Raw genomic sequence first — 12,247 nt, 5'->3', positions numbered from 1 at the left:
AATGCGTCTTTAAGTCACTATCCTGGCTCATCTATGTCAATTTCTCTTGAAACAAGATACCGGGCTCTGCAAGAAGCAAAGCCACTCCAAAAATACATTGAACTCATAAGTGTTCCTCTCCACGGAAGTCTTTAGTAAAAGGCGAAAGGCTTGTGCGTAATGAAGAGAAACCAGAGTCATATGGAAGTCAGAGGTCGGGGGCCCGAGACACACTCTGTGCACTGTAGGCCGGGTCCCCGCGGGTGCTCCCGGAACCCACTCTTCCAAGTTTGAGGGCTGTGGATGAAAAGAAGGTCACAGACACAGAGACACAAGAGACACAGAGAGAGAGAGAGAGAGAGAGAGAGAGAGAGAGAGAGAGAGAGAGAGAGAGAGAGAGACACAGACAGAGAGACACACACACACACACACACACAGAGAGAGAGACACACACACACACACAGAGAGAGACACACACACACACACACACACACACACACACACACAATCCTGGCCCAATTTTTTTTTTTTTTTTTTTTTTTTTTTTTTAAGTAAAATGGCGGGAAACGGGGGACCCCATTGAAAGGCGCTTCGCCCTTTTTTCAGTTTGAATGTTTCTTTCCTTCTCTTCTTCTGCTAGCTAAGCTAAGCTAAGCTAAGCTAAGCTAAGCTAAGCTAAGCTAAGCTAGCTGTTTACATAGCTTTGTGAATGAGTATTTTTCCTTGACAACGGGAGAAAAGTGTTGCAACCGTTCCCGGAGGTACTGCAATACCGGGTCGATGCGTGGAGCGGACGGAGCAAGCCCCATTTCCGACTCCCTGTTCGAAAAATCCATTTAATATGTAGTCCCCCTATGGGGGACGTATCAGATATTAAACTGATAAGAACAGATACTACACTTGATCTGAGCCAAAAGGCCGAGAAGCGATAACCCACAAATGGAACCCTGCAACCGCCGGGCCCCCGGGGGTCTCGGCAGACCTCAGCGGGTGGGTTGGCAAGAGCCGGCTCCTCCAATCCCAGCCACCCACCGTTTCCCCGGCTACAGACAGACAGACAGACAGACAGACAGACAGACAGACAGACAGACAGACAGACAGACAGGTGTTTTTTGTAAAAAGTCGCTAATGCGTCTTTAAGTCACTATCCTGGCTCATCTATGTCAATTTCTCTTGAAACAAGATACCGGGCTCTGCAAGAAGCAAAGCCACTCCAAAAATACATTGAACTCATAAGTGTTCCTCTCCACGGAAGTCTTTAGTAAAAGGCGAAAGGCTTGTGCGTAATGAAGAGAAACCAGAGTCATATGGAAGTCAGAGGTCGGGGGCCCGAGACACACTCTGTGCACTGTAGGCCGGGTCCCCGCGGGTGCTCCCGGAACCCACTCTTCCAAGTTTGAGGGCTGTGGATGAAAAGAAGGTCACAGACACAGAGACACAAGAGACACAGAGAGAGAGAGAGAGAGAGAGAGAGAGAGAGAGAGAGAGAGAGAGAGAGAGAGAGAGACACAGACAGAGAGACACACACACACACACACACACAGAGAGAGAGACACACACACACACACAGAGAGAGACACACACCACACACACACACACACACACACACACACACAATCCTGGCCCAATTTTTTTTTTTTTTTTTTTTTTTTTTTTTTTTTTTTTTTTTTTTAAGTAAAATGGCGGGAAACGGGGGGACCCCATTGAAAGGCGCTTCGCCCTTTTTTCAGTTTGAATGTTTCTTTCCTTCTCTTCTTCTGCTACTAAGCTAAGCTAAGCTAAGCTAAGCTAAGCTAAGCTAAGCTAAGCTAGCTGTTTACATAGCTTTGTGAATGAGTATTTTTCCTTGACAACGGGAGAAAGTGTTGCAAAACAAGCGTTCCGGAGGTACTGCAATACCGGGTCGATGCGTGGAGCGGACGGAGCAAGCCCCATTTCCGACTCCCTGTTCGAAAAATCCATTTAATATGTAGTCCCCCTATGGGGGACGTATCAGATATTAACTGATAAGAACAGATACTACTACTTGATCTGAGCCAAAAGGCCGAGAAGCGATAACCCACCAATGGAACCCTGCAACCGCCGGGCCCCGGGGTCTCGGCAGACCTCAGCGGGTGGGTTGGCAAGAGCCGGCTCCCCAATCCCAGCCACCCACCGTTCCTAAATTCCAGTACCCCTACCGAAGAGGCAGACTGGGACCCCACCTGAAGGAACACCCCGGTGGTCCGAAAAGAACACAGGCAACAGGCGCCCAGACAACTGACCCAAAGACCTGGATACAAAATGTAGTCGAGCCTCCGCGCAACCCCCCTGGAGTTGCGCCATGTAGGACCGGCCATTGTCGGAGTAGTGTGCAGGCCGCCATCAACCAGACCATGGCAAGCCATTAGCCCGGTGATAGCGCCTGCACTGCTATCCCCCCCTATCCCTAAATCTATATTGAAATCCCCTCCTATCACCAAGTGCCTATTTGTAACACACAGGGGGTCAGACAGTCCACCATCTCCTCCTGTCTGCCGCCACCTGTGGTCATACACCACCACTAACCTATACCTACTATCCCTAAAAGTGACATCTACCCCCAAAACCCTCCCCTGCATTACTCAAAAAAGTGCCCTCTACTTCATCTCCCTATACCAAACAAAATCCCCACTCCCGTTGAATGAACCCACCTATTCCCAAACTGATTCCCCTTATCCCACTCCCTCTTAAACCTCACAACATCCCCTCCATCCCTCAGGTGAACCTCCTGTAAAAAACAAACATCAAAACCCACTCCTTCCAAAAAAACTAAAAACCCGCCCTCCTTTTAACAAAATCCCTTAATCCCCTTACATTTAAACTAAACAATTAACAGAAATATTCATTATTAATAAATATATCCCCCTCTAAATAACTTAAAACTCCCTTCTTTTAACCCTATCCCTCAACTCCCTTACATTTATACTACAAAGGTAAATTATCCATAATGAAAACATCAAAATACAAACACTAATAACAAAAACAATACAGGAGGCTCACCCGATGCTCCCCTGCTCCATCTCGTCCGACGGGATGCAAAAATGCTCCTCGTCTGAAGAATACAGGTCCTCAGAGATGTGGCCCCCTGCTCGCACCCCACTAGAGACATCCTGTTTTCCCCCTCCTCTATGACCCCATTTCATCTACCCATGAAGTGGGAAAGGGTTAGGGTTGGGGGCGGAGGTTTCCGGTCCCCCTGAAAACCCTGCGACCCTCCATCCTCCGCAGGCAGAGATAAGAGCGGAGGTTGTCATGTCCATCTCCACTAAGGGTAAGGGGACAGATGAGGACTGGGGGTTCAGGCAGCAGCGTTTTCTTTATCCCCCATCACACGCTTGCCCGACCCCTCCCCTAAGTCCCCCACCTCATTCTTCCGCTTCTTTTTTTCCGACATAGGGGCCCTGTTCAGGCTCCTGTGTCGCCCCCCCGACTGACGGTTCCTTCACACCGGAGTGTGAGGCCCATCCCCTGCCCTTGACCCCAACACTGGAAGGTTCCCACCATTTCAACAAGGGCCCCTAGCCCCTCCACTCCATCCAGTGATGATCCCATCTCCTCCACCACCCCCCGCCTTCTCCACCGCCGGCTTTGCATAGCTGGCGTCTCTAATGACACCTCCTTCCCGGCCTTGCTACTGGACTGGGCGTTGGTGAGGTTGGTCTCTCCTGCTCCGTCCTCTCTGGGTCCTTCTCTCCAGTTGCTCCCCCACAGAATCTCCTCCTTGTTTCCTTCCTGCCGCTGCCTCGGCATATGACTGCCGACGGACGGGCAGTCGCGGAACAGGTGCAGTCTACTACCACACCCATGGCACTCCTTCGGCTCCCTGCAGTCCTTTGCCTCATGCTCCCCCGATCTGCAGAAACGACATTTCCCCTTACTGCAGGCAGCCGTTACGTGCCCATACTCCCTACACTTCTTGCAAAAGGGGGGTTGACGGGTGTAGAACAGCATCCCCCTGTCTGAGCCCAGTGAAAAGACTGCCGGGGGATGGAGGAAGCCTTCGAAACCTTCTTTATCCGGCCTCAGCAGTACCTGGAACTGGCGGCGTCCATTCCAGAACCCCAACGAGTCCTTCACGTACCTTGCCCCCGACGTCACATCGCAATACCGGCCCAGGAACGCTCCTATCGCACTGTCCGCCACATGCGGATTGTACATATGTACATTTATCGTCCTAAAGTGGTCTTTGCCAGGCACGTTATGTCAAAAAATGACAAAGGCCTCTCCCCAGCGCCGCTTTTGCTCTGTCCATCACCACATCGCACATTCCTTCTGTGTGAAGAGTCACGTCGTAAGCCTCTCCATAGTGTTGCCTGGAGACACATCACCTCTGGGATCTTCAGTTTCAGGGCCCCCATCAGCACAGTTCTCCCAAATGTATCTCTTGGCATTCGTACTTCCTCGTCCTTCTTCCATGCAAACCGAATGGTGTTCTTCAGTCCGCCCTCGGAACCGACCCTGTGCTCCCACTACCAGCCATATCTGTATAGCTGTAGTTTAATATTTTTTCCCAGAAATTTTTAGCAAAATTCCCAGAAAAACTTTTAACGCTCACCGGCCTTCGACCTTTGACTCAGCGGGCTCTGGGGCACCTCAGTACCGAGCTTGATCTGAGCCAAAAGGCCGAGAAGCGATAACCCACAAATGGAACCCTGCAACCGCCGGGCCCCCGGGGTCTCGGCAGACCTCAGCGGTGGGTTGGCAAGAGCCGGCTCCTCCAATCCCAGCCACCCACCGTTTCCCCGGCTACAGACAGACAGACAGACAGACAGACAGACAGACAGACAGACAGACAGACAGACAGACAGACAGGTTGTTTTTGTAAAAAGTCGCTAATTGCGTCTTTAAGTCCACTATCCTGGCTCATCTATGTCAATTTCTCTTGAAACAAGATACCGGGCTCTGCAAGAAGCAAAGCCACTCCAAAAATACATTGAACTCATAAGTGTTCCTCTCCACGGAAGTCTTTAGTAAAAGGCGAAAGGCTTGTGCGTAATGAAGAGAAACCAGAGTCATATGGAAGTCAGAGGTCGGGGGCCCGAGACACACTCTGTGCACTGTAGGCCGGGTCCCCGCGGGTGCTCCCGGAAACCCACTCTTCCAAGTTTGAGGGCTGTGGATGAAAGAAGGTCACAGACACAGAGACACAAGAGACACAGAGAGAGAGAGAGAGAGGAGGAGAGATGAGAGAGAGAGAGGAGGAGAGAGGAGAGAGAGAACACAGACAGAGAGACACACACACACCACACACACAGAGAGAGAGACACACACACACACACAGAGAGAGACACACACACCACACACACCACACACACACACACAACCTGGCCCAATTTTTTTTTTTTTTTTTTTTTTTTTTTTAAGTAAAATGGCGGGAAACGGGGACCCCATTGAAAGGCGCTTCGCCCCTGTTTTCAGTTTGGAATGTTTCTTCCTTCTCTTCTTCTGCTAGCTAAGCTAAGCTAAGCTAAGCTAAGCTAAGCTAAGCTAAGCTAAGCTAGCTGTTACATAGCTTTGGAATGAGTATTTTTCCTTGACAACGGGAGAAAAGTGTTTGCACCGTTCCCGGAGGTACTGCAATACCGGGTCGATGCGTGGAGCGACGGAGCAAGCCCCATTTCCGACTCCCTGTTCGAAAAATCCATTTAATATGTAGTCCCCTATGGGGGACGTATCAGATATTAAACTGATAAGAACAGCATTTTTTTTTTTTTTACAAAAAATAATTTATTTACCATCAATACCATTCATTCTTTTACAAAATATAATTCTAATTCTCATTCATTCTTAATTCAAAATATTTACAAATACACCAAAACAAAAACCAACCTCAGGGGAAGCATCGTCCCTCCCCGTCATACCTAACCAATACCTAACCCTTCCCTATCTTCCCTTCCCTAATCTATCCCCTTACAAACCTCACTCTAACACTCCCAGCCCTAATCCCCCCTTCCACCTCTCCCGTGCCGCATGCTGCCCCCACTTTATCTCCTCCCTCTCATCCTCCCCCTCACATCACCTTCCACCCTCCTCACTATCCCTTCCACCCCCCAATCTCTCCCTGTCTTAACTAAATTCTGCCTGGCTTCCCACAGCCCCCTTTTAAGAGACTCATGAGAAGCCAGAGCAGAAACCTGTCCCTTTCCGTTCCCCTCGCTCTCCCTACGCCTCGCTCTAACCTAGCCCAAGTCAGCAAAAAATCGCTCCTAACCATACCTAGCAACACCCGTGCCCTAGCCCAGACTAGTCCGGCAAAGGCACAGTCCCAGAAGGCATGGCGCACAGTCTCCTCCCTGCCACAAGCAGATCTTGGACAGGTGGAGGATCGCGACAAACTATGCCGGTACATAATGGCACGTACCGGCAAGCACTTATGGAGGCTCAACCAATTCAGGTCCTTGAGCCTGTTGTCCAGGCCCCGCGCCTGCACTCCCTCCCAGACCACTGACGAGATGCCCGCTACAGGCGCAGGACTCCCTGCCTGCCTGACCTCCTCGTACAGGTGCCTGTGATCTAAACCTACTCGGGCAACTTCAACCTCGGGGTGCGCACGCAGCCACTTGGCCGCATGGCCAAAGTGCCACGGCAGCTGTTCCGGCCCGAGGACCCCGCGTTAGACCACACCATTACGCTTCTCGCCTGATACGAGAAGAACACCCGCAGGAGGTACCAGACGGGTGTATGACTGGCTGAGCAAGCTCCGTCAACAAAAAAGAAACAAAAATTGCGTCCAGCTTGAGGGGGAGATGTGGTACCCCCCTACCCTCCCTCCCCCGATGGGACAGAGCATGCGCACCCCTGGCGACCCACTCGTACCTGCCACCCCACATGAACTGAAAACACGTGCCTCACTAGATACCTTCTCAGACAAGCCGGCAATGGGTAGATGTACGCCAAGTACAAGAGATGGCAATACATCCACCTTTAGGACCAGGACCTTACCTATAAAGACAAAGACCTAGGCCTTCCACATTGCTAGCTTCCTCTGAACAACTGCGATACTCATGTTCCAGTTCAGCGTCGCTGAGCCGGAGGTCTCAAAATGGACCCCGAGGATCCTCAGGGCCCCCTCACAGAGAGATAACCCCCCGGGCACATCCGTCCTACCGCGCCATCTTCCGAAAAACTTAACGGAAGAACTTTGCATGATTCAGAACCGCCCCCGACGCTCGGGTGAAATCCCCAATGATGGCAAGGGACCTTGTCAAGCACGAGTCCTTGCATAGCAGCAAGGAAGTGTCGTCGGCGTACTGCGTCATCTTAACACGCAGCCCACCGCTTCCAGGGATCAACAAACCCTCCACCCCTGTGTCTGCCCTAATGGCAGCCCCCAGAGGCTCCATGTACAGAACGAAGAGGAGAGCCGAGAGTGGGCATCCCTGCCTGACCCCAGACGAGAGGTCAAAAACGTCACCTAAGTGACTATTTACACTTACTCGGCACCCCGCTCCGACATATAATGCACGGATCCATCCTATGTACTTCTCCCCAAATCCTAATCTACCTAACACCCTGAATAGAAAAGATCTATTCACGCGATCAAAGGCTTTCGCCTGATCTAGCGCTGCTACCATTAAAGGCAGCCCTCTATCTTCAACCCAGGCGATGGAGTCCCTATCAACTGTAGGTTCCATCGAATAGAGCGGCCCTCAACCCCACACGTCTGATCCTCGTGAACGACGTAGGGAAGGGCTGTGCGCAACCGATCCGCTAAGACCTTTGCAAGTAGCTTGTAATCTACGCACAGCATGGTCAACGGCCGCCAGTTGCCAAGGTCAGTTGCTTCCCCCTTCTTATAAAGAAGTGACAGCACACCAACAGCCATTGAACCCCCCGGGACCCCCGTCTCAAGGATGGCCTTCAAGACTTCGAGGACCACTGGCCCAAGTATACCCCAAAACTTGAGGTAAAACTCAGCCGGCAGTCCATCCATCCCAGGCACCTTCCCTTTTCCCATCCTCCTAAGAGCGCTCTCAACCTCTTCTAGTGAGATCTGGGCCTCCATCACGTCTCTAATGTCCTCCGGCAACCGCCGGGACAAGTGTTCTAAAAACACGTTTCCCTGCTCTACATCTATTTCCCTTTCCTTAAATAAACTTCGGAAATGATCAGTTGCCACCCTGACCATTTCCTCTGGTTTACTTACTACACTACCGTTTTCTTCCCTAACGCCATGCATTACCTTCCTACTCTGCCTGGCCCTAACCGACTTAAAGAACATAGCGGAACAAGTCTCATTATGTTCTAGAAAGCCACTATGCGCACGCTCCAGGAAAGCTCGAGCCTTCTGCTCCTGCAGCTCCCTGAGCTGCGCCTTTAGGGCTGCGAATCTCTCCCAGTCAATTGACCCGCCGAGGTTGCCTGCCTCGTACTCAAGTTCAACTAACCTTTGGATACGATCCACCTCCCTCCTTTCCTCCCTTTTTTTCCTTTTACAATATCCTATTATAAAAGCCCTAATTCTCACCTTCACTAAATCCCACCACTCTAACACCCCCTCGCACATAGACCGGAGGCCGTCAAGCCTTCGAAAGAAACAAAAAAATGCGTCAACGAAAGCCTGCTCCTCCAGTATACCCCGATCTAACTTCCAGTACCCCCTACCGAAGAGGCAGACTGGCGACCCACCTGCAGGAACACCCCGTCGTGATCCGTGAAGAACACAGGCAACAGGCGCCCAGACAACTGACCCAAAGACCTGGATATAAAAATGTAGTCGAGCCTCCGCGCAACCCCCCTGGAGTTGCGCCATGTAGGACCGACCATTACCGGAGTAGTATGCAGGCCGCCATCAACCAGACCATGGCAAGCCATTAGCCCGGTGATTGCGCCTGCACTACTATCACCACCTACCCCTAAATCTATATTAAAGTCCCCTCCTATCACCAAGTGCCTATTTGTGACACACAGGGCGCCAGACAGTCCACCATCTCCCTTCTGTCTGCCGCCACCTGTGGCCCATATACCCCAATTAACCTATACCTAGCTTCTCTATACACTACATCTATCCCCAATACTCTACCCTGCATTACAACAAATGTGCTCTCTACCTTAATCTCTCTATTACCACACAATATTCCTACTCCTGTTGAGTGCACCCCTCCTATGCCCCAAAAAGATTCCCCCTTATCCCACTCCTTCCTAAATCTAACCACATCCCCACCATCCCTCAGGTGAACCTCCTGTAAAAAACAGAAATCAAAGCCCACCCCCTCTAAATAACAAATACCGCCCTCCTTTTAACAAAATCCCTCAACCCTCTAACATTTAAACTAAAAAACGAAACAGACATATTTATTTAAATTATTACAATTTAACCCAAAAAACCCAAAGAAAAACAGGAGACTCACCCGATGCTCCCCTGGTCCATCTCCACCGGCAGGGACGCCCTCTCTCCTCCTGACGCCCCCCCGTCCTCCTCCATCTCTCCAACCAGGATGCAGGCAGTGTGTTAGGCCTATTGCCCTGCATCCTGGGTTCCTCACCACCACCCTCCAACCCCCCCTCCCTGTATGCCTCGGGGCTGAGTGTCGGGGATCCCATCTCCTCAAACAGGAGTTGAGACCCTTCGACAAACAGCCCACAGACCCTCACCGGAGCCACCCTCCTCTAAATTTTGAGGGGTTGAGGCAAACAGGGAGACCAATGTCCTCCCCCCCCCCCCCGCTAATCTCTTAGCCTCCCCTCTACACCCCCCTCCCCCTCTCTACCTCCCGAGCCCCCCTTCATTTCCTTTCTTTTTATCTTTTTTTGGTGTAGGAGGTAGCGGGGAGACACTACCCCTCTTCCCCGCTAGCTCCTCCACCATTTCCCTCATTTCCTCCACCAGAAAATCGGACATACTGTCCCCCCACTCCCGTACCCCTTCTCCCCCTCCCGCTCCACCGGTCCTGCCCCAGGCACCCCCCCCCCACAGGTCCTTCCACAGGCACCCCCCCCCCCACACCGCCACAGGCACCCCTCCCACAGGTCCTGCCCCAGGCACCCTCCCTGCCACAGGCACCCCCCCCCCCACAGGTCCAGCCGCAGGCACCCCACCCACAGGTCCTGCCCCCGGCACCCCTCCCACAGGTCCTGCCACAGGCACCCCCTCCCCCACAACTCCCTCCACTGTTGTTTTCTTCCTTTCTCCCTCTTCGTTTCTTCTTTCTATATTTCTCTCCCTGCTGTCTTCTCCTCTTCTTCTTTTTTACCGTCGGCCTGGACTGGCCCTCCTTCCCCTCCTCTTCTTCCCCATCCCCCGCTCCTGCTCCCCCTCCAACTGCAGACGCGTATGACCGCTGACGAGCCGGGCAATCGCGCCACAGGTGCTGAGTGGATCCACACCCGTGGCAGGCCTTCGGCTCGTCACAGTCCTTGGCCTCGTGCTCGCCAGATCCACAGAATCTGCACTTTCTGTTTTGCTGCACGAGGCCAGGATGTGTCCATAGGCCATACAGCGCCTGCAGAATGGGGGCTGACGCGCATAGTACAATGTTCCCCTGTCAGCCCCAGGGAGAACATAGCTGGGGGATGAAGGTATCCACCCAGTCCCTTAGGGTCTTCTCTAAGGAGGGCCTGGAATCCTCTCCTCCCGTTCCAAAAGCCCAGCGAATCTTTGAGGGGCCTTGCTGAGGAGACACTATCCATGTATCTCCCCAGAAAGGCCCTCACTCCTCATCCTTGACATAAGGTTGTACATGTTAACAGTAACTATCCTGTAGTTACTTCTAGCCAAGCTGGTCACCACGTAGTTGCACCATTGGCCTCTCGGCTCCCACGCTCTTGCCCTCCGCAGCACCTCATCATGTTTTTCTCTCGTATGTAGCGCACATCAAAAAGCACCTCTAATGAATTTCCCTTGAAGGCAGAAAACATCTTTTACTGCACTTGAGTATTCCCATCAGGATGGTCCTCCAAAGGTTCCCGCCCAAAAGGTTCAGTCTCCTTATCCTTCCACGTAAACCTACTGTATTAGCAAGCCCAATGACAGGAATTGTTTTTTTCCCGTAGTTGCTCCATCTCTGCCATAAGATGGAAAAAAATCTTCTCCACCAAATTCTTTCTTCCCACAAATTAAGAAAATCCCAAAAAAAATTTAAGAGTCAAAAACTTCAAAAGTTTGTACCGCTCTCCTGGGACGACCTTCTGGCTAAGCGAGCTGTGGACACCTCGGTGTCAAGCTTGATCTTTAGCCAAGGCCGAGAAGCGATAACCCACAAAATGGACCCTGCAACCGCCGGGCCCCCGGGGTCTCGGCAGACCTCAGCGGGTGGGTTGGCAAGAGCCGGCTCCTCCAATCCCAGCCACCACCGTTTCCCCGGCTACAGACAGACAGACAGACAGACAGACAGACAGACAGACAGACAGACAGACAGACAGACAGACAGACAGACAGGTGTTTTTTGTAAAAAGTCGCTAATGCGTCTTTAAGTCACTATCCTGGCTCATCTATGTCAATTTTCTTGAAACAAGATACCGGGCTCTGCAAGAAGCAAAGCCACTCCAAAAATACATTGAACTCATAAGTGTTCCTTCCACGGAAGTCTTTAGTAAAGGCGAAAGGCTTGTGCGTAATGAAGAGAAACCAGAGTCATATGGAAGTCAGAGGCCGGGGGCCCGAGACACACTCTGTGCACTGTAGGCCGGGTCCCGCGGGTGCTCCCGGAACCCACTCTTCCAAGTTTGAGGGCTGTGGATGAAAGAAGGTCACAGACACAGAACAAGAGAGAACCACAGAGAGAGAGAGAGAGAGAGAGAGAGAAGAGAGACACTACAGGAGACAGAGACACACACACAGAGAGAGACAGAGAGCACACACAACACACACACACACACACACACACACAGAGAGAGACAGAGACAGACACACACACACACACACACACACACACAGAGAGAGAAGAGAGACAGAGAGACACACACACACACACACAGAGAACAGAGACACACACACACACAATCCTGGCCAAATTTTTTTTTTTATTGTTTTTTTTTTTTTAAGTAAAATTGCGGGAAACGGGGGACCCATTGAAAGGCGCTTCGCCCTTTTTTCAGTTTGAATGTTTCTTTCCTTCTCTTTCTTCTGCTAGCAGCTAAGCTAAGCTAGCTAAGCTAGCTAAGCTAAGCTAGCTGTTTACATAGGCTTTGTGAATGAGTATTTTTCCTTGACACGAGAGAAAAGTGTTGCACCGTTCCCGAGGTACTGCAATAACCGGGTCGCATGCGTGGAGCGGACGGAGCAAGCCCCATTTCCGACTCCCTGTTC

The 12,247-nt window shown here is 51.5% G+C and overlaps 6 non-coding genes and 1 pseudogene across 6 annotated transcripts; all 7 read right to left on the bottom strand.

Moving 5' to 3' along the window:
- Window positions 1-62: 62 nt before the first annotated feature.
- Window positions 63-179, bottom strand: LOC116369923 (U5 spliceosomal RNA). The gene has a single exon (XR_004208664.1). It is a non-coding gene; the product is annotated as a U5 spliceosomal RNA (small nuclear RNA).
- A 538-nt stretch (window positions 180-717) lies between these two features.
- On the bottom strand, window positions 718-909 carry LOC116369914 (U2 spliceosomal RNA). The gene has a single exon (XR_004208657.1). It is a non-coding gene; the product is annotated as a U2 spliceosomal RNA (small nuclear RNA).
- A 259-nt stretch (window positions 910-1,168) lies between these two features.
- LOC116369922 (U5 spliceosomal RNA) lies at window positions 1,169-1,285 on the bottom strand. Its single transcript, XR_004208663.1, has one exon. It is a non-coding gene; the product is annotated as a U5 spliceosomal RNA (small nuclear RNA).
- Window positions 1,286-1,839: 554 nt separating this feature from the next.
- On the bottom strand, window positions 1,840-2,035 carry LOC116369917 (U2 spliceosomal RNA). The gene has a single exon (XR_004208660.1). It is a non-coding gene; the product is annotated as a U2 spliceosomal RNA (small nuclear RNA).
- Window positions 2,036-4,898: 2,863 nt separating this feature from the next.
- LOC116369921 (U5 spliceosomal RNA) lies at window positions 4,899-5,015 on the bottom strand. Its single transcript, XR_004208662.1, has one exon. It is a non-coding gene; the product is annotated as a U5 spliceosomal RNA (small nuclear RNA).
- Window positions 5,016-5,549: 534 nt separating this feature from the next.
- On the bottom strand, window positions 5,550-5,727 carry LOC116369920 (uncharacterized; annotated as a pseudogene).
- A 5,733-nt stretch (window positions 5,728-11,460) lies between these two features.
- Window positions 11,461-11,575, bottom strand: LOC116369937 (U5 spliceosomal RNA). Its single transcript, XR_004208678.1, has one exon. It is a non-coding gene; the product is annotated as a U5 spliceosomal RNA (small nuclear RNA).
- Between the last annotated feature and the right edge of the window lie 672 nt (window positions 11,576-12,247).

The sequence above is a fragment of the Oncorhynchus kisutch genome, unplaced genomic scaffold (genome assembly GCF_002021735.2).
Source record: "Oncorhynchus kisutch isolate 150728-3 unplaced genomic scaffold, Okis_V2 scaffold2335, whole genome shotgun sequence".
In the NCBI taxonomy this organism is placed as follows: Eukaryota; Metazoa; Chordata; class Actinopteri; order Salmoniformes; family Salmonidae; genus Oncorhynchus; species Oncorhynchus kisutch.
Note: the sequence above shows the minus strand (reverse complement) of the source record. Positions and strands in the feature narration are given on the sequence as shown.